A 20,254-nucleotide genomic window follows, 5' to 3' on the forward strand; every position below is an offset into this window, starting at 1 on the left:
AAACCCACTCCCTGCTCGGTGGAAAAAAGCCGTTGTGATCCGCTTCTGTGAAGATTACAGCTTGGACACCCTCTGGGGCAGTTCTGCTCGATGGTGATTTTTTTTTTATGGGCCCCTGGAGTCCAGGACTCCCTTGATCTGTGATACTGGTACCCGTTGCTGTTGAGTTGATTCCGATTCGTGCGGACCCACGCGTGTCAGAGTAGAACTGCTCCATAGGGGTTTCAGTGGCTGGTTTTACAGAAGTAGATCACCAGGCTTTTCTTCCAAGGTGCCTCTGGGTGAACTTGAACCTCTAACCTTTCGGTTAGCAGCCAAGTGAGTTAAACATTTGCACTACCCAGGAACTCCTTGGTCTATGATATTTTTGCCAAAATTAAAAGTTTCTATAATCTGTCATGGTTTTTAGATATTTTCGGTCCATATTCCAAATTCACTTCTTATCCATTGTCTCTTTGTTTCCATGGTACTCCATCTCATCCCATTCTGTACAGCATGCTTCCTCTCACTTTTCCATCTCCAGGCTCAGTGTTATATGATCTTTCTTGGGGGACATAAATAGTTCTTCCCTATTCATCCATAACTAATTACCTGATACTACTATTAACATGGAGCCCTGGTGGTGTAGTGGTTAAGAGCTCGGCAGTTCAAATCTACCAGCTGCTCCTTGGAACCCCTACAGGGCAGTTCTACTCTGTCCTATGGGGTCGCTATGAGTCGGAACTGACTTGATGGCACCTAACAACAGCACCGTTATTAATATTCAAGTACATACAGTAGAGACAAGCAGCTATCTGGTGATGGAATGACAGTATTATCTGTAAGAATGATGCATTTCTCCCTTCTCTTTTTTTTGCATACATATTTTTTTTTTATTTGATGCAGAGAATATAAATGAATGGAATAAAGTAATTCAACAACCATTAGCCAGAAGGACACCAATTTTCCTTCATCCCCAGAAAGAAAAGTGGTATAAAAGGATACTGTAGGTTATGTTGAAAGTGTAATTCCCAGCAGGCAAACCTTCCATAAAGTACTGTATTCGACTGAGGTGACGGTAGTTTTTTGAAAGTGGGGAAGGCTGCTGCCCACATCCACACGATGAAGTCATTGTTGACGAAGCTGTGGGTTCCCGGACCCTCTGCATCCAGGTCATAGACAGGCTTGGGCCAGCATGGGGGCTTTGTGGTTCCTGTGGGAAGAAAATGAGGGACGTGGCTGAGAACAACCATCAGCACCCTTCAGTTTATCTTTAGAGTGTGAAGAATGAAAGAACATCTGCATTCTTGAAGGAAGACAAAGAGAAATTAGACTTAAAAAAAAACTCTGTGTGTGTGTGTAAGCTACCTGAGCATGAAACCATTAAAAATAACAGTTATAAGGAACTTAGGGGGGAATGCTCATCATATAATTCATCAGAATAAAAAAGCAGAATGTCGAATTTTATGTACATTATGTTTTCAACCATATAAAATCCATATAAAAAACTGATACGGCAAAGTGATTATGGTGGTTGTATTAGGGTGATAACATCTTGGGAAAAGTATTTTCTTTAACTTCACTGGAAATCCAAAGAGAGGAAATTAAAAGAAGATACTGTAACCTCTAAAAGAGGTTACTATTTAAAGAAAAAAGAGTGACAACCATCGATGAGGTAGCAGAGAGATGGGAAGGCTCACTCACAGTGGGTAGATGTGTGGATCGGCAACACTTCTGGGCAACCTAGGAACAGGCATCAAAAGCTTTACTATTTGGCACACAGTTTGGGCCCAGAAATCCCACTTCAGGACCTGTACAGTAAGGAAATGAGCAGGGATGTGCATGAAGCCCTAGTTCCATGAATGTTGATTATAGTGCCATGTCTAAGGCTCAAAGCTGGAAGCAGGGAGTAGGAATTGGTAAATAGGAGGGGTGCAGAGCAAAGATGTTCCAAAGTTGTTCCAAAGCCAGGAAGCCTGGTAGGTCTGCGTGCTGCAGGTACGCTGGAAGACAGGGCCGAGGGTGGTGCCAGGAGAGGAGCCTGTAACGTTTACCCCTATTCTCATACTGCTGCAGTGGGCATGTCTGTCTCTCGCTGTGCAGGAGGCTCCTGAGAACAGTGTCTTCCTCATCTTTTTTCCACGAGCAGTTAGTATTGTGCCTGGCACGTAGGAGGTATTTAATAAATGTTTAATAAAGGAATAAACGATTCCAATTACTTTGATGGAGAGATGTTCATAATAAAAACCATACTAAATTTTAAAGAGCTAGTCAACAAGAGTGTATTATTGGTGAACTTTTTATTTCCTTAAAGCTGGTTCTACTATTTGTTGGATACCAAAACGCTAACAGGGAGCAACTCTTTCTCAACTCTAACTACTGACTAAACTTCTCCTAAAAGAAATCCAGACATATTCCTAAGTGTGGGCTGTGGTGCTTGTGCCAAGTCCAGCTGGATTAATCTGCTGAAGCGTGTACTTACACTTCCTTGAGAAATAATCCTTTGCTGGAGAAATTTTCTCTGCAAACATTGTGGGGCCACCTATTTTGGTAAAAATAACACCTTTCCCAAGACTTTGATTGTTGTTGCTTTGATCAAAATCGAAATTGCCTTTGGTGCCTGTACTGCAAACCTCACCTTCTCTCTATTCTGCCTGGAGTGCATGACCCAAGGCAATGTATCCTGTGGGCCACTGACATGATAATCACCCAGGAAGCTTGTTAAAACTTGCAGTTCAAGCATGCCTTCCCATTCTAACCCCTGATCTCACCCCACCCAGTGAGCCCAGAGACTTTGAGGAGCATGCTTTAAAAGGCACCAGCTTCCTTCATTTCCAAGTTCAGTTGGGCCATTGATATTCATCCACTCATTGAACAATACGTATGTCTTGATTGCTCACTATGTATCAAGCTCCAGGGATACACTATTGCATAAGATTCAATTCCTCTCCTCAAGGAATCTACAGTCTGAAATGAAGGTATACAAACAGACAGCTACAGTATAATGTGGTAATTCTTACAATAAAGGTAAGAAGGAAAGGCAACAGTAGCTGAGAGACAGCCAAGAGCTTCCTGTGATACAGGCCTTATGGTTGTGTGTTAAGACAAAACAATAGAATGTTGCTGAGTTCATCTAAAAAACTAGCAGTTCAATTATAGTGATCATATATCCTGGTTTGCCCAGGATAAAAAAAAAAAACAAAAAAAACCCATTGCTGTCAAGTCAATTCTGACTCATAGCAAGTGTATAGGACAGATTAGAATTGCCCCATAGAGTTTCCAAGGAGTGACTGGTGGATTCAAACTGCTGATCTTTTTGTTAGCACCCATAGCACTTAACCATTACGCCACCAGGGTTTCCTTGCCCAGGATAGCCCCAGTTTATGTCTGATGTCCCAGTAGCCCATTTGATTTAGCATTTGTCCCGGACCAATAATGTACATGTAATTTTAATTTCATCCTATCAGCTTCTGCCATGGTCTCGGTTAATAGTGAGACACCCATGTGCAGTGAATGGAGCTCTCATATTAACATGTGCATATGTATATATATATATATTTTTTTTTTTTACATGTGAAAGACAACCAAAAACACTTTCCACCAAACATAAACAAAACATTGTAAGATAGCATGCAGGACTCTTACTGATAAGAACAAAGAATGCTTGGACACTAGCAGCTTGGCCCATCTGACTCCTAGCTGTCTTAGATGGGGTTGGGGGAAGAAGTGATGCTACGATCGCTGCTGGGCATTTAACATTCCAGTCGGTTCTGCTCTGGCTTCTGTTTTTGGCCTGTGAGATGTGAAAAGCTGCCAGGCCGCAAGTCAGTGGGAAACACGGAAAATGATAGGTGAGGTTATGCCTACGTGAATGTGTTGGAAATAGATGCTGGCCAGTCTTGTTGACAATATTTTGAACTTTCTTGCAACAGTTGTTTTGCTATTTATTATATGATGTAAATATATAATGATTTTGTTATCAGATTTTTATTTTTCATAAATCCTTGTAGTTACAAAAAAAAAAAGCATGCATGTTTAATGGAAAATTAAGTATAGTTTCTCGAGAAAGTCGATGATGAATGTGATACTTGCCACATTGGTTGACATTTACCACCTAACATGGGAACCATGGTGATATAACTAGCCACATGAAAATCAAAACACACAAATGTGTTTAAAAATACCAGAATTGACTTTAAAATTTGTAGTTGTTTTTAAAAAGATTATGTCCAAAGAAATGCTTTCACTGGCACTGCAGAAAGCTGATTTTTATGTCATTGTGTAAACATGACTTTTCATGGGTCAAATGAGTGTCCTATATCAGTGTTTCATTTTTCAGTTTCAGTTTTTTTTTTTTTTTTGTAACCGAAGAAAAACTTTCAAGTTATTGGCCCCATTAGCACAGAAAGAACTTTGTAAGTAGTCAAATGAGGCCAGTTTTACATAAATGTCTTCAGATGCTTCAAATAGAAAAATAAGATAAATTAATTCTAATAATGGCTTGATTTTCCCCCCACCTCATGGATCAAAGCAAAGCTTTTGGAAGTTCAATCTCTGAAAGTTAAACTTCTGACATTATTAAAAATATTACTTTAAATTCAGTTTAAAAATTCAACAACCAAGTTCAAATTGTTTGGTTTTATAGTGATAACGCCACCCAAGTTTGGCAGAGCACAACATTAAAGATAATATTCTTTGTAAACTGTGGAATTTTATAGAGAAGAAATGTACTCACAGTTGATTGTGGAATATACGTAATTCACAATTGTATCCAAAAAAGCTATAATAGTCTTTTAATCAAAATAAGATCAATCAATTAATTCTTATTAATCAAAATCAATATTCTGTTAATCAAAATAGTAGTTGTACAAATTTACAAATATTTTTCGATATTCACAGAGAAGCAGAAGTACAAAACTTTCAGAATAACACTGATATTAAAGAAATAGTTCAGCATGGCAGTATATGCAGTCTCTTTGTTGCTCATCATAGATCAAAATTTTATAAATAAGCCTTTAAATAATCCTTTGTGTATCATCTGAAGGGTCCTACAATGATCTTGAGCTTTTTTTTTTGTAAATGAGCCCCATAACTTTTGGTTGCATTTTATTTAAAAAAGTTTCCAAAATATATAATGCCAAAAATTTTAGTTTTTTAAGATTGAGTGAATTGTGATGACTGAAAATCAAGCTTCCAAACAGGAAGATATTGAAATTTGTCCTGTAAAAGTAAGGGAATAATTGAACATATTGCATAATCAAAGTTCACAACCTGTACACAATCAAATTCTTAAATTCGATAATTGTGCTTTGGAATATCTCGACTTATGTGAAGACTCGTGTTGAAGCTCCAATTTTTAACTGGATAAGATTTGCTTCTCTATTAGAATAAAGTGACATTGAGAACACCTAAGATTTTGTAGCATCTAAATTTGGTAATACCCTCAGAAGAATTATAAATAGAGAGTTTTTGTGAAGTAAAAAAGAAAGTGTCTATGAAAATATTTGACATAAAATATTAGCATATTTCAATACAAAAAAATTGATATTAAGAATATCTTTCATTTGGTAAAATTGGTTGTGAGCCTAATAGATACCTCAGCCCCTACAGAGTATTTTCTCAGTGAAAAAACATTAGCTCAAAAGAAAAGAATCAATTAAAGGAGTCAGCAATTTAAAATTCATTAACCCTAAAATACAAGTTTGAAAAAGACTGTAGACAATTTTGTGAAAAATAATAAAATCATAGTAAAAAGAGTAAATTCTTTAGGAAAATACACGGACATGTAACAAAGAGAGATACAGCCACAAAAGTATGTGAATGTGTACCAGAATAATTATTCTCCTTATGTTATCTGTCAGTTTGTTGTACTGTGGGGGTTTGTATGTTGCTGTGATGCTGGAAGCTATGCCACCAGTATTTCAAATACCAACAGGGTCATCCGTGGTAGACAGGTTTCAGCAGAGCTTCTGGACTAAGACAGACTAGGAAGAAGGACCCCGCAGTCTATTTCTGAAAAAACTGGCCAGTGAAAACCTCATGAATAGCAGCTGAATGTTGTCTGATATAGTGCCAGAAGATGAGCCCCCCACGTTGGAAGGCACTCAGAATAAGACTGGGGAAGACCTGCCTCCTCAAAGTAGAGTTGACCCTAATGATGTGGATGTAGTAAAGCTTTCGGAACTTTCCTTTGCTATGTGACATGACTCATGAACAGAAACAGCTGCAAACATACATTAATAATTGGCAGGTGGAATGTACAAAATATAAATCTAGGAAAATTGGAATTTGTCAAAAATGAAATGGAACGTGTAAAGACTGATATCCTAGGCATTAGTGAGCTGAAATGGATTGGTATTGGCCATTTTGAATCACACAATCATATGGTCTACCACGCTTGGAATGACAACTTAAAGAGGAATGACATCATATTCGCTGTCACGAAGAACATTTCAAGATCTATCCTGAAGTACACTGCTATCAGTGATAGGATAATATCCATACACCTACAGGGAAGACCAATTAATACGACTACTATTCAAATCTACACAGCAACCACTAAGGCCAAAGATGAAGAAACTCAAGATTTTTACCAACTTCTGCAGTCTGACATTGATCAAACATGCAATCAGGATGCATTGATAATTACTGGTGATTGGAATGTGAAAGGTGGAAATGAAGAAGGATCAGTAGTTGGAAAATATGGCCTTGGTATAGAAACGACGACGGAGATTGCATGATAGAATCTTGAAAGACCAAGGACTTCTTCACTGCAAATACCTTTTTTCAACAAAATAATAGTGACTATTTTTTTTTTTTTTTATAGGCCTTGCTGGATGGAATACACAGGAATGAAATCAACTACATCTATGGAAAGAGATGATGGAGAAGCTCAATATCATCAGTCAGAACAAGGCCAGGGGCTGACCGTGGAACAGACCATAAGCAAGTCTAAGTTGAAGCTGAAGAAAATTAAAACAAGTCCACCAGAGTCAAAATACAACCTTAAGTATATCCCACCTGAATTTAGAGACCATCTCAAGAATAGATTTGATGCATTGAACATTAATGACCGAAGACTAGACGAGTTGTGGGATGACATCAAGAACATCATACAGGAAGAAAGCAAAAGGTCATTAAAAGGAGAAGAAAGAAATAAAAGACCAAAATGGATGTCAGAAGAGAATCTGAAACTTGCTCTTGAACATACAGTAGCTGAAGCAAATGGAAGAAATGAGGAAGTAAAAAAGCTGAGCAGAAGATTTCAAAGGGCACCTTGAGGGGATAAAGTATTATATAATGAAATGTGCAAAGACCTGGATTTAAAAAGTCAAAAGGGAAGAACATGCTCTGCATTTCTCAAGCTGAAAGAACTGAAGAAAAAAATTCAAGCCTTGAGTTGCAATACTGAAGGATTCTAAGGGGAAAATACTGAATGATGCAGGAAGCATCAAAAGAAGATGGAAAGAATACACAGAACCACTGCACCAAAAAGAATTGGACGACATTCAACCATTTCAGGAGGTAGCACGTGATCCAGAACCAATGGAACTCTTCAGACAGGGATTGGACTGGACAATGGGATGGAGAGAGATGCTGGTGAGGAGTGAGCTTCTTGAATCAGGTGGACACTTGAGACCATGTTGGCATCTCCTGTCTGGAGGGATGATGAGAGGGTAGAGGGGGTTAGAAGTTGGTGAAATGGACATGAAAAGAGAGAGTAGAGGGAGGGAGCGGGCTGTCTCATTAGGGGGAGAGCAACTGGGAGTATGTAGCAAGGTGTATATAGGTTTTTGTCTGAGAGACTGACTTGATTTGTAAACTTTCTCTTAAAGCAAAATAAAAAAAAAAAAAAAAAGAAGAAGAACCAAAGGTACTGAAGGAAGAAATCCAAGCTGCACTAAAGACATTGGTGAAAAACAAGGCTCCAGGAATTGATGGAATGCCAACTGAGATGTTTCATCAAATGGATGCTGTCTTAGTCATCTAGTACTGCTGTAACAGAAATACCACAAGAGGATGGCTTTAACAAAGAGATGTTTATTCTCTCACAGTGTAGTATGTTACACGTCCAAATTCAGGGCGTCGGCTCCAGTGGAAGGCTTTTTCTCTCTGTTGGCTCTGGAGGAAGGTCCTTGTCCTCAATCTTCCTCTGGTTGGGGAGCTTGTTGGGCGCAGGGAACCCATGTCCAAACGATGCCCTCTGCTCCTGGTGCTGCTTTCTTGGTGGCTTTCTTGGTGGTATGAAGTCCTCAACTCTCTGATTGCTTTCTTTTCCTTTTATCTCTTGAGAGATAAAAGGTGGTACAGGCCACACCCAAGGGAAACTCCCTTTATCCTGGATCAGGGAGGTGACCTGAGTAAGGGTGGTGTTATAATCCCACCCTAATCCTCTTTCTTTTAATCCTCTTAACATCAAATTAAAATCATAAAATGGAGGACAACCACCTATGGCCTAACCAAGTTGATACACACATTTTTGGGGGGACATAATTCAATTCATGACCGATGCAATGCTGAAAGTGTTCACTTGTCTGTGCCAAGAAATTTGGAAGACAGCTACCTGGTCAACTGACTGGAAGAGATCCATATTTGTACCCATTCCAAAGAAGGCAATCCAACAGAATGTGGAAATTATTGAACAATATCATTAATATCACACAGAAGTAAAATTTTGCTGAAGATAATTCAAAAACAGTTGCAGCAGTACATCTGCAGGCAATTGCTGGAAATTCAAGCTGAATTCAGAAGAGGACATGGAATGAAGAATATCATATGGATCCCGGCTGAAAACAGAGAATACCAGAAAGATGTTTACCTGTGTTTTATTGACTATGCAAAAGCATTCTACTATGTGGATCATAAAAAATTATGGGTAACATTGCAAAGAATGGGAATCTAAAACACTTAATTTTCCTTACGTGGAATCTGTACATAGACCAAGAGGCAGTCATTCAAACAGAACAAGGGGATACTGTGTGGTTTAAAATCAGAAAAGGTGCACATTAGCGTTGTATTCTTTTACCATACTTATTCAATCTGTCTGCTGAATAAGTAATCCGAGAAGCTGGAATATATGAAGAAGAATAAGGCATCAGGATTGGAGGAAGACTCTTTAACAACCTGAGATATGCAGATGACACAACCTGCTTGCTGAAAGTGAAGAGGACTTGAAGCACTTCCTGATAAAGCTCAAAGGCTAAAGCCTTCAGTATAGATTACATCTCAACATAAAACAAAAATCCTCACAAGTGGACCAATGAGCAACATCATGATAAACAGAGAAAAGATTGAAGTTGTCAAGGATTTCATTTTACTTGGATCCACAATCAACGCCCATGGAAGCAGCAGTCAAGTCATCAACTGACACATTGCACTGGGCAAATCTGCAGAAAACCTCTTTAAAGAGTTAAAAAGCAAAGATGTCACTTTAAGGACTAAGGTGTGCCTGATGCGGCCACGGTATTTTCGATTCCCTCATATACATGTGAAAGCTGGGTTATGAGTAAGGAAGACTGAAGAAGAATTGATGACTTTGAATTACGGTTTTGGCAAAGAATACTGAATACACCATGGACTTTCAGAAATCTGTCTTGGAAGAAGTACAGCCAGAATGCGCCTTAGAAATGAGGATGGCAAGACTTTGTCTCATATACTATGGACATGTTATCAGGAGGAACCAGTCCCTGGAGAAGGATGTCATGCTTGGTAAAGTACAGAAACAGTGAAAGAGAGGAAGACCATCAATGAGATGGACTGACACAGTTGGTGCAAGGTTGGGCTCAAGCATATCAACGATTGTGAGGATGGTACAGCACTGGGCAGTGTTTTGTAATGTTCTACATAAGGTCGCTAAGAGTTGGAACTGACTCGATGGCTCCTAACAATAACAATGTTATCTTTTAATGTTCAGATAATAACTAAAGAAGTTCCTTTAAGCTGATGTAATATACACGTTATTTTAATTTTTGAAGGAATTGCATTTTTGAAAGTAATTTTTAATATAATTGTTTCATAGGTCCTCCCATATAATAATGACAACTTGTTGGTCAATAAATAAAGATTTCAAAAAAGTATACAATAGTTGTTAAATATCCTTTTCACTATTAAAAGGGCATCAGTTTATTCAATAAATTACAAGGTCATTCTAATTACAAGCAATAAGTTCATTAAAATATTACCTTTTTCCTAATAGTATATTGGAAGAAGCCAGGGCATCAATAATATGTTTCTGATAGGTATGTGATGGACGTGTCCATAGGGGATAGGGAAAGCTGGAGCAGAAAGGCGGTCAACAAAAGAATAAAGAAAGAGGAATCATAAATATCCCCCCAAACATTAAAAGAAAAAATAGGTGATTTTCAAAGCAGAAAAAAATGCCCTTGAGAAGTTGCCTTATTAAATATGTGCTTTTTTACAAATACTGGGAGTCAAGGACACTCTATCCTGTCTTTAATAATCACTGGAAGGGCTTACTCTCCTAAAAAAGCTATCCGTTTACGAGGTGTCAGTCAATCATTTGAATGGTATTCCTTCCATTCCAGCTACGTGCCTGGGAGCGCATCATGCATTGAAGATGGAAAAATGATATAGAAAAGGCACATTTCCTGCCCTCAAGTAAGCCAGTCTAGCTGGGGAAGAAAGATGGGCACACACATAGAAATTGTCAAGTGGATGATTCACTTTTTCGATTTTATAATATATATTAAAAAAGCCAGGTAAATTCCAGTACGAAGGCCTACTGTTACTGTTTTTCTTTATTGCTTTACCTCAGTTGTATACCTAACATCTGACTAAGCACATAAAATGGACTGCAGATTGTTCCCACAGCAAGCGCATCAGGCTGTCTTTATTTTGATCACAAATACGTAAATCACAAGATGCCTCTTAAAGCTCCTCTTGGGAAACAGTATAACACAGTTGATGAACAGTCCAGGGTGAGTTACAATCATCTTGTCGTTTAAAAGCAAATCTGCTCTAAGGGAAGTAAAAAAATATTTTTATGGGCTTGAAATGAGTTATTTGCTTTTTTTTTTTTTTTTAACCACTAAGGTGGTTGATTTGTGCGGTTTTGAAAGCTGGCTTCTTGTCAAAAAAAAGTTTTGTTTTGTTTTTTAATTTAAATGGGGTATCAAATTCAGTTTATTTAAAACTAATGTGAGAAATGAGAGAACTCTTTCATCCTAATTTTTGGAATAGCTTAGAGTGTTTAGAGCTTTTTAAAACATAAAGCTTTTAGAAAACATTTTTAATGGTTTTTGATACTGGGGAAGTAAAATCATGTGCAAAGTGCTTCTAATAAAGTATGAGTAAACTTCATAAAGCGACCAAAGTATATGATTGTGTCTCTGCCCTCAAAAAGTTTTCGATAAAATTGTGATGACTTATAGGCATAAAAATTAAATAATACTATCAGGCAGCCCTTAGAAACTGCTCAATAAATGAAAAAGTAAAAAAAAAAGAAAAAAAATGTTCTTGTGAGGAGATATGAATATCGAGCTAGTGAATGGCTCCCACCTGCAAATGCATTAGAAAGATTACTGGAACTTGGATTCTTGAACTTGACGTATTTATCCGTCCACCACATAATTCCACTCCTTAGCATTGGGACTTGGTTATGTATAGATGAATTAAGGTTGTATGAAAGAATAATGGTGTCTGTAAGGAAATTAAAAATTGTGTCAGTCACAGATGCAAGCAATTTTTCCCATCCTTGGAAGAGCAGAACCAGACACAGCAGAAAAATAAATCAGGGTTTTAGCAGACTCTCAACACACCTACATGCCATGGATGCTAAAATCACGACAACATTCTTTTTCCTACCAAGGTCGATCCAATTATTGAAAAATATTTTTATGCTTCATTTAACTCATGACTACTCCTTCAGGTCTCTGGCAAGGGAGGATTTATCTGCAAATGAAATACCTTATGTCAGTGAACTGGGGTTTAGGCCTATACTGAGAGAAAACAAAACAGCAAGAAACAAAAACAGTGCTGCTCAGCTGCAGAGGTGATCATCTGGACCTTTAGGCTGGTGACATACTTTCAGAGGAGGACACTGTAGGAGAGAGGAAAAGTCACCTACCATTGAACATGCCGTTGGCCATCGCACCACAAGGAACGGTGGGATTTTTCAAATGGAGAGCAATTTTCAACATCGTGCATGCAGGATGACACAGCAATGACAAGTGTTTTTGTGATCACTTAGAATGTTGAAAGTGAGAATACTGGCAAGTAAATCAACCCATGCTGATTTATTGGCGTGGACAAGATTGCGATTGCTACTTGCATTTCCCAGGCTTCTGCTTCAATTAGGATAGGAAATTTCTGGGTTTTGGAGATGTGTGTGTGTGTGTGTGTGTGTGGTTTTCCCCCCATGGGGTGCTATGAGTCAAAATTGACTTGATGGCACCTAGAAACAACAACAATCAAGATACAGCATGCCAAAAATGTCTGTAGGAAAGGATTTTACCCTTGCCTGGCTGTACTAAATATTATACCATGTTATGCTGGAACACATTTTAAAAATCTTTTTTTTAATTAAAGTATTACTTAAATTCATGAAAGTGCACAAATTGTGAGTATACAGCTAAATGACTTACCACAGTGAATCCATCCATGTAACTACCAGAAGACACTTTCGCAAAAATTAATTTTTTTATTATCCTTTAGATGAAGGGAAACCCTGGTGGCGTAGTGGTTAAGTGCTATGGCTGCCAACCAAAGGGTCAGCAGTTTGAATCCGCCAGGCCCTCCTTGGAAACTGTGGGGCAGTTCTACTCTGTCCTATAGGGTCACTATGAGTTGGAATCGACTCGACGGCACTGGGTTTGGTTTTCTTTTGTTTTTTAGATGAAGGTTTATAGAGCATATTAATTTCTCATTAAACAATTAATGCACATATTGTTTTGTGACATCGGTTGCCAACCCCACGACATGTCAGCCCTCTTCCCTTCTTGACCTTGGGTTCCCATTACCAGCTTTCCTGTTCCCTCCTGTCTTCTCGTCCATCCTTGCCCATGAGCTGCTGTGCCCATTTAGTCTCGTTTTGTTTTATGGGCTGGACTAATCTTTGGCTGAAGGGTGAACCTCAGGAGTGACTTCAGTACTGAGTTAAAAGGGTGTCTGGGGGCCATACTATCGAGGTTTCTCCAGTCTCTGTCAGATCAATAATTCTGGCCTTTTTTTGTGAGTTAGAATTTTGTTCTGCGTTTTTCTCCAGCTCTGTCTGGGACCCTCTATTGTGATTCCTGTCAGAGCAGTCAGTGGTGGTAGCTGGACACCATCTAATCGTGCTGGACTCAGGCTGGCGGAGGCTGTAGTACTCGTGGTTCATCAGTCCTTTGGACTAATCTTTCCCTTGTATCTTTGGTTTTCTTCATTCTCCCTTGCTCCAGACAGGGTGGGACCAGTAGAATATCTTAGAAGGCCACTCACCAGAAAACACTTTTTAAAGAGGGTAGCTAAAGATAATTTGGTTATTACTGTCACTTAATAATGGAAGTGTGGAAAAGGTTTCCTTCTAGCATGCTGAATAACATCTATCAACAGTAAAAATTTGAGGAGCCCTGGTGGTGCAATGGTTAAGCGTTAGACTGCTAACTGAAAGGTGGGGGTTTGAACCCACCAGCTACTCCGAAGGAGAAAAGACCTAGCAATCTGCTTCCGTAAAGATTTCAGCTAAGAAACCTTATGAGGCAGTTATATTTTGTCCTATAGGCAGCTGCCGTCACTAGGGTTGCTGTCACCCAGTGCAGTAACTCATGGTGTCATGCTCCGCCCCCCATGGGCAGGCATCTCTCCAGTGCCCAGCGCTGTGGCCCGGTTCCCCATGGCTCCCTACAGCTCCTCCCCTTTCCCATTGGTCAAGGCAGAGACCTTCTTCTCCACCTAATGGCGGGCTTCATGGCCAGGCCACCTGCACCCTGACTGGTGTGTCATGGGTGGTGGTGATGAGTTATCACACTGGGTGACACCAACCCTAGTGATACTACTGCCTTGGCGGCCCCTCCCCTCTTTTGGACTGAAATATCCACCTGGTAAAAAAAAAGAATGTTAAATTAAATAGTCTTACCCTTATATCCTTACCCAGCAGTTGGCTATCACTTCTGGATAGAATGTATCGATGCAGGTTCTGATAGAAGCCATACAGTTTGTAGTACATATAAACATTACCCTGTATGGGAAAAAAGCAAAAAGTAAGAGAAGATAAGAAAAATTAACTGGACTATTAATGAACATGGACAGATTTTTTTTAAAACTAGAAAAAATTGATGGGATCTGAAATTTCTTCATGTCAAATAGAACCCTCCCAATCCCCCCACTCCCGGAAATAGTTTTTTAATACCAGTGTTGGTCTATACAGAAGTATTAAAATAGCTAAAAAAAAACCCATTTTTGATGTTTTTGTAGGCTGTTGCATTCCTGCTTTGAAATTTCTTTATAAACAGACTTTGTATTTTCAATACATAACATCTGGTTTTACAAATATTGTGTTTCCCATTGATATTAGAAAAAATGCTTTGCTTAGGGTTTGTGGTAGGCATTCCAGGTCATGGGACTTCCAAGCAAATCCATGAAACACGACTTAACATGGAAGCCACTGAGCGTCTTTATGTGCGTGTGGATACTGGGATTATGCAGCACATGGAACTAGAAGCTCCTTGCTCCAGGTGTTTTTGTCTTTTTATCGCTAGGGCCTAGCACAGTACCGGGCATATTGTACTTGGTCAAGAAATGGTGAACCATTTGCTATGGACAAAAAGATGAAATAATTCATTGACCCAAAAGAAAGAAGGTGATTTTCACCTTAGCAACAGGTAGCCTTATTACCTGTGAGAGATATGCCTTTTCATGTATGTTGTCACGTAAGCCTGCTGCATCACAGGTTACCACCACGGTTCTGTCTTTGTGGAGGTTCTGCCTTTCTGATTGCATGTCAAGGTTCTGGAAATCCTCCAGGCACAAATAGCTTTCTTTGACAGACCTGATGCAGATTTTACTAACAGCACATATGACACAAATAAAAATGTAAAATGTAGCTGTTTATAATTAATTAGCTACCACCAATATAATGAAGGCCTGCATCAAAACTTATGAAAGCCTAACTTTTATTACATGCCTCCCATATGTTAGGGGCTATATTCAGTGCTAGAAATACAAAACCATTCCTTTACAATCCCCTGAGTAACTGATTCTCTTGCCCTATGCAAAAATAGCATTTTGGAAAGGCTTTTGGTCCTACTGCCTAAGGACCTCTAGGAGAATAAAACCAAACCTGTTGCCGTCATTTCAATTTCAAAACAATGACCCTATAGGACAGAGTACAACTGCCACGGGGTTTCCAAGGAGCAGCTAGTGGATTCAAAGTGCCGACCTTTTGGTTAGCAGCCGAGGCTTTTAACCACTGTACCACCAGGGCCCCTCTAAGAGGACGAATATGGAAAATGGGAGCTTGTACCCAAGGTAGGCTGGGAAAAAAGGTCATGGTAAGAGTGGCTGGTTACGGAGAACAAGAGAGGCAGAAGAGCTTGGTCATTGTAGGAGGAAAATCTCTGAACACTGAACGGGGAGCTGCTGGGCCACAGAGGCAGGCGGGCTGCAAACTAGTAAACAGAAGCTCGGGAGCAAAGGTGAATCAGCCAGGCTTGTTTTGGTGGCGCGGGAATGACTGATCACTTTTCCTTACCCAAAGAGGGAGCCTCTATTGTTAACCCATAACTATAGAAAATATGAAATCCACAGAAAGGAATGTACCATACATTTTCTTGGAAGCTAAAAAAGGGAATTCTACTTAACCAAAATTATATGCTTATATAAATGACAAAATAAACAGGCAGAGAATACTCGCCAGGATAGTTACTGGCATGTGTTAACTTCTTTTCAATGATTCTTTGTCTAAAGATTTACCTTAACCAGGCCTCCAAGGTCATCATCTTTTCAATTACTTCTGGAGACACAAGATACTCTATGGTACTGACTCTCCCTAAATTCAGCAGTATTTCGTACAGGATTGCTTTGTTTAAGACAGTCTAGGGTGGAGTCATTGGTTGGGCTCCAGCATTCGTAATGTGTGATAATAGGTGAGCCGAATGAAGGCCCAGTGATTGCCCTAAGTAGTCTGATTGAGTTTTTATAAGAAAATCTCCGTCTGAAAGGAATGGTTAGCAGCTGGTAAAACACTTCATTTGGCTCTGGAGTTTCAAAGGACACAGACAGATGGAAGTTGTAGACCTTTAGGGTTTTATCATTAAATTTTTTTTTTCTTCAAATAATTTAAGCAACATTAACTTTTACTTTAAGGGGCAGGGTGGTGGGTGAGGGAGGCAAGAAAAGGCCCAACTGTAGAGAACTCAAGTTTAGGCCCTTATTGAGAGAAAGCATGAAAAACTCCACTTACACCACCCACTGACTTGACACAGATTTCACTTATGACCCAAATACAATTATAATTTATATCTGACTTACAAAAACAATTAGAGCTAGTCATAATCAATACAGATGTATTTAGAATATGACAGATACTATCATGCTTTCATCTGGGATCAAGGGGGAAATAAGAAAGGGGGGAGTAAAACCAAAACTTCCTATAACGTGAAGCCGTATAATTTAACGGTTTATCTTTCCTCCATTTGTTTAATCATTCAGCAAACATTTTCTGAGCATCTACCATGTAAAATATACTGTGTTATGCCTTGTAGAAGGAAGATCAACTATGTCCAATACGCTGCTGGGGCACTAAGAACTGACCACTGGATTGATCTATGTGGAAGTTATTGGTAACCTCACAATTTTAGTGAGCGGTGGGGGCAAAAACCTGACTGGAGTGGGTTTAAGAGAAAATGGGAAGAGAGGAATTGGAAACAGCCAAGATAGATGATCCTTTTCAGAAGTTTCGTGCTAATAGGAGAAAATATGAGAAGGTTTTTGTTTTTTTAGAGATGACTAAAATAACACATTTGTATGCAGGTGGGAATCATCCAATAGTGTGGAAATCTGATGATGTAGGAGAGGAGAGAAATGTTAATTTCTAGTGCAGGTGAGAAAGGATGGCATCTACCACACAAGTGAAGATAAGCTCCACTTAGAGGCCTGGAGAGTTCACCTATGGTAACAAAAGGGAAGGGAGCGTGTGTGGTGCAGATACTCGTGGGTGGGCAGTTGTGGTTTGGTGTGTAAAGCCTGGTCCCTACCCACAGGGAGGTTACTATAAGTAGAGGAAATGAGTCTTCAGGAAACCACAACAAATGATTGTAAGTCTCATAAGAAGAGTGGAAAAAGCATTGCCAGGATTCAAATGTGGGCAAATTCTTGCTGGAGACATGAGTGAAAGGAGGTACATGGAAGGCTTAGGGATATTAGGGTTTTAAGACAGGATGGCATCTTGATCAGTGGCAGCAAGAGGGGAGACTTTCTAAACAGAAGAGGCAGGAACCTAGCGAGATGTGTTCATGGAAAAGCAAGTTGGCCAGATTGCCAGGAATACAAGGTTTTCGGTGGACATAAAGATGAAAAGGTAGCAGGGTCGTAGAGGTAGTAGTACTTGAGCAATTTGAAAGAGCTATACTTTTTTTGGGGGGGGGGTAAGTTTCAACTTTCTTTTGCAAATAATTGTTAGCTTAATGTGAGGAGGAAGCAAAGGTCAGGAGGGCAGTCAGGTAGCTCTGATACTAGACCAGGATGCCTGAACCAGAGTGATGACCAAGAGATGGAGAGGAGAGGGTGGTGGGTGAAAACAGTGTCCGCATGTCAGAGGCTTGGATGTAAATGGAGAGAGCAAGGTAGAGTCAAGGAGGAGAATTTTGCATCTGGCTGATGTGATCTTTCACTGAAAGGGAAATGAGGAGGGTTTTTCGGAAGGTGACAGTAAGTCTGGTTTTCCAGAGTTTGATTCTGAGTAGAAGCAGAGTCTTGAAGTGGAACGCTCAGTAGGCTGCTCAAGAGAAGGCCTGCATGGACCTAGATTCATCCCTGTGGAGTCATCCATGAAGGGAAAGGAGGGAATGGCCAGGTCAGAGAGGCCGACGCTGCGGAGGGAGAGGTGCAGAATCCAGAGGACAGAACCCTGAAGTACACTGGAAGAGTTGAAAGGCAAATTTTTCACTTGATTAAGTCTTGACTACCAGGTAAGACTATGGAGGCCATGAAAAGGCACTTCTCAAATCTCCTGCTGCACGGAGCATAACTGACGGATAACCCCAGCTGCTGTGCTTTGAAATAGTCTCAGTGGTTTGTACCAAGGCCAGGCTTCCCACAGCTGCTCCCATCCAGTGGCTGAGCGCAGGAGGGATACTGTGGCATTCTTCTTCCTGGGAGAGGGGACTCCTGATGGGTGTCTTGGTGATTCCCTGTCAGCTTTGCTGAAAATTCGTGAAGAATGCAATGCAGTCTAAGACTTTTCTCCCTCCCTCCCTTTTTATCTTCTTTCCTTTCTCCCTCCCTCCCTCCTTTCTTTCCTTCCTTCCTTCCTTCCTCCCTCTCTCCCACCCTCCTCCCTCAGTCCTACCCTCTCTTTCTGCATTCTTCTCTTCTTCCTTTTCCCTTTCTTACTTCCTCCCTCCTGCCTTCCCTTCCTTTCTTTCTCTCTCCTTCCCTCTCCTTCAGGGTCAGGGGCTCTGACAACTCTCTCAGCCTCCACCTCTTCCCTTTCCATTTCCCCTTACAGGCATTTCCCCCAATAAATCTCTTACATCTCTAATCCTGTCTTGGCGTCGCTTCTCTGAGGTCCTGGACTAACGCAAGACTTTAATCAGCCCAAGAGTAGGGACTTGTCCTAATATTTCTTTGGCATTCCTCACAGTGCCTGACAGCCAGGCCAAGAGTCTGCTTAAGGGATTAGGCAACTGAATGTGTAGGATGATTTGAGAGGCCAAAGAAAGTTCCACCAGGTGTGTGACCCCTGACATGAACTCACTGTGTGGCCTTGGCCAAGTCACTTAACCTCTTAGCACCTCAATTTTCTTACTAAAAAACAAGTGATTAGATTAAGAGATCTCTATGGTCCTGTCCTATGCTGACATTTGGAGTAAAACCTGTTTGAGTGATTATAAGAATTATGTTTACAAAGTTGGGTAAGTAAAAAATTTTGAAACAGAAGAAACAAAGGGGAAGGAAGACTAAAACACCCCAAAGGGGGAGGCATGAGGCCAACACTTCATCTTTACAAGAGCCCCTGCCCCTCTCTCCTTACTGTTTTGTATTTTCAGTTTTGGAAAGCATTTGGTAGAGAAAATTGTGAATTTTCTGCCAAAGATAAATAGATCAACATAAAGCCAGTTGAAATCTCTTGAATTTCATTTACTGGCATTTTCTCTGGAAGGTAAAAGGGAACAGTGCAGGTGCATTCTTTGTCAAAATTAGAGGCATTTTCTGGCACGTCTGCACAATTTGCACATATTTTTGTATAATTTGCCAGGCAGGGAAAAGTTATTAATTAAAAAGTTACGTGCGCATATATTTTAAAATTCAATCCTCGAGTCCACCAAAGTCCTCAACTGCCTGAGTCAGGGGCATGGGGCCTGGGACATGAATAAAGAGGTGTCCGCCACGCAGGGCGAGAGTGTTTGAGGGGACGCTCGAGAGGGGCAGGCTTCTCACGGGATTTCATTTTGGAACCTGGCAGCACTCCGCCCCTGGCCTCGAGTTCCGTGTTGCTATTGCATACTTATGTAACCTCCTGTGATGACGTCTTAGCCCTTGATGGTAAAGAGGTGTCACTAGGAAGGTATTAGCCCATGGCTCACGAGAACTGGGCTTACTGCCTGAGTCTAATCAGCTTTATGAGCAATCATTTCACTGTTGTTCCATTTTACTGTGCGGCAAGAAAATAGACTAGTGAATTATCCTACATGGCTTCTAGAGGAAGTTATTAAAAATGACCAAACATAGAGAGAAGTGTTTACAAAATGTAGAAGTATAGACTTATGTGGAATAATTCTAATTTTAAAATGCTGTTACATTCTGGTTTTGAAAAGTAAAATTCTGTGAAAAATAGCCTAGTGGACTTAATTTTTTTAATTGTTGTTGTTGTGTGCCGTGTGTCCCAAATGGGCTAATTCTGTGTGTGCTGGCTGAGGGACGCAGTTATGTGAACATTAAAGGCACAGCCAGAAGAGGAGTGAGGGGCTGTGCACCCCCATTATCCTCACAGGAAACACTCATCTCAGATGTCTTGGAGGCTGTCATGGGGTGCTGCTATGGGCTTCTTCTGCTTTTTCTTTAATATTTTGGGGAGTAATTAGAAGACAACAGGAATGGATGAGAGAGGGGTGGGGTG

At 40.1% G+C, this 20,254-nt stretch overlaps 1 long non-coding RNA gene across 2 annotated transcripts; it reads right to left on the bottom strand.

The window, feature by feature from the left end:
* Nucleotides 1–977: 977 nt before the first annotated feature.
* Nucleotides 978–14,294, bottom strand: LOC135228279 (uncharacterized). 2 transcript variants are annotated; one of them, XR_010318676.1, is made up of 4 exons: nucleotides 14,068–14,294; nucleotides 11,497–11,637; nucleotides 1,684–1,722; nucleotides 978–1,192 (listed from the first exon to the last, which is right to left on the bottom strand). It is a non-coding gene; the product is annotated as an uncharacterized LOC135228279 (long non-coding RNA). The 2 variants fall into 2 exon arrangements; XR_010318677.1 differs by lacking the exon at nucleotides 1,684–1,722.
* Between the last annotated feature and the right edge of the window lie 5,960 nt (nucleotides 14,295–20,254).

This window comes from Loxodonta africana, chromosome 20 (genome assembly GCF_030014295.1).
Source record: "Loxodonta africana isolate mLoxAfr1 chromosome 20, mLoxAfr1.hap2, whole genome shotgun sequence".
Lineage (NCBI taxonomy): Eukaryota > Metazoa > Chordata > Mammalia > Proboscidea > Elephantidae > Loxodonta > Loxodonta africana.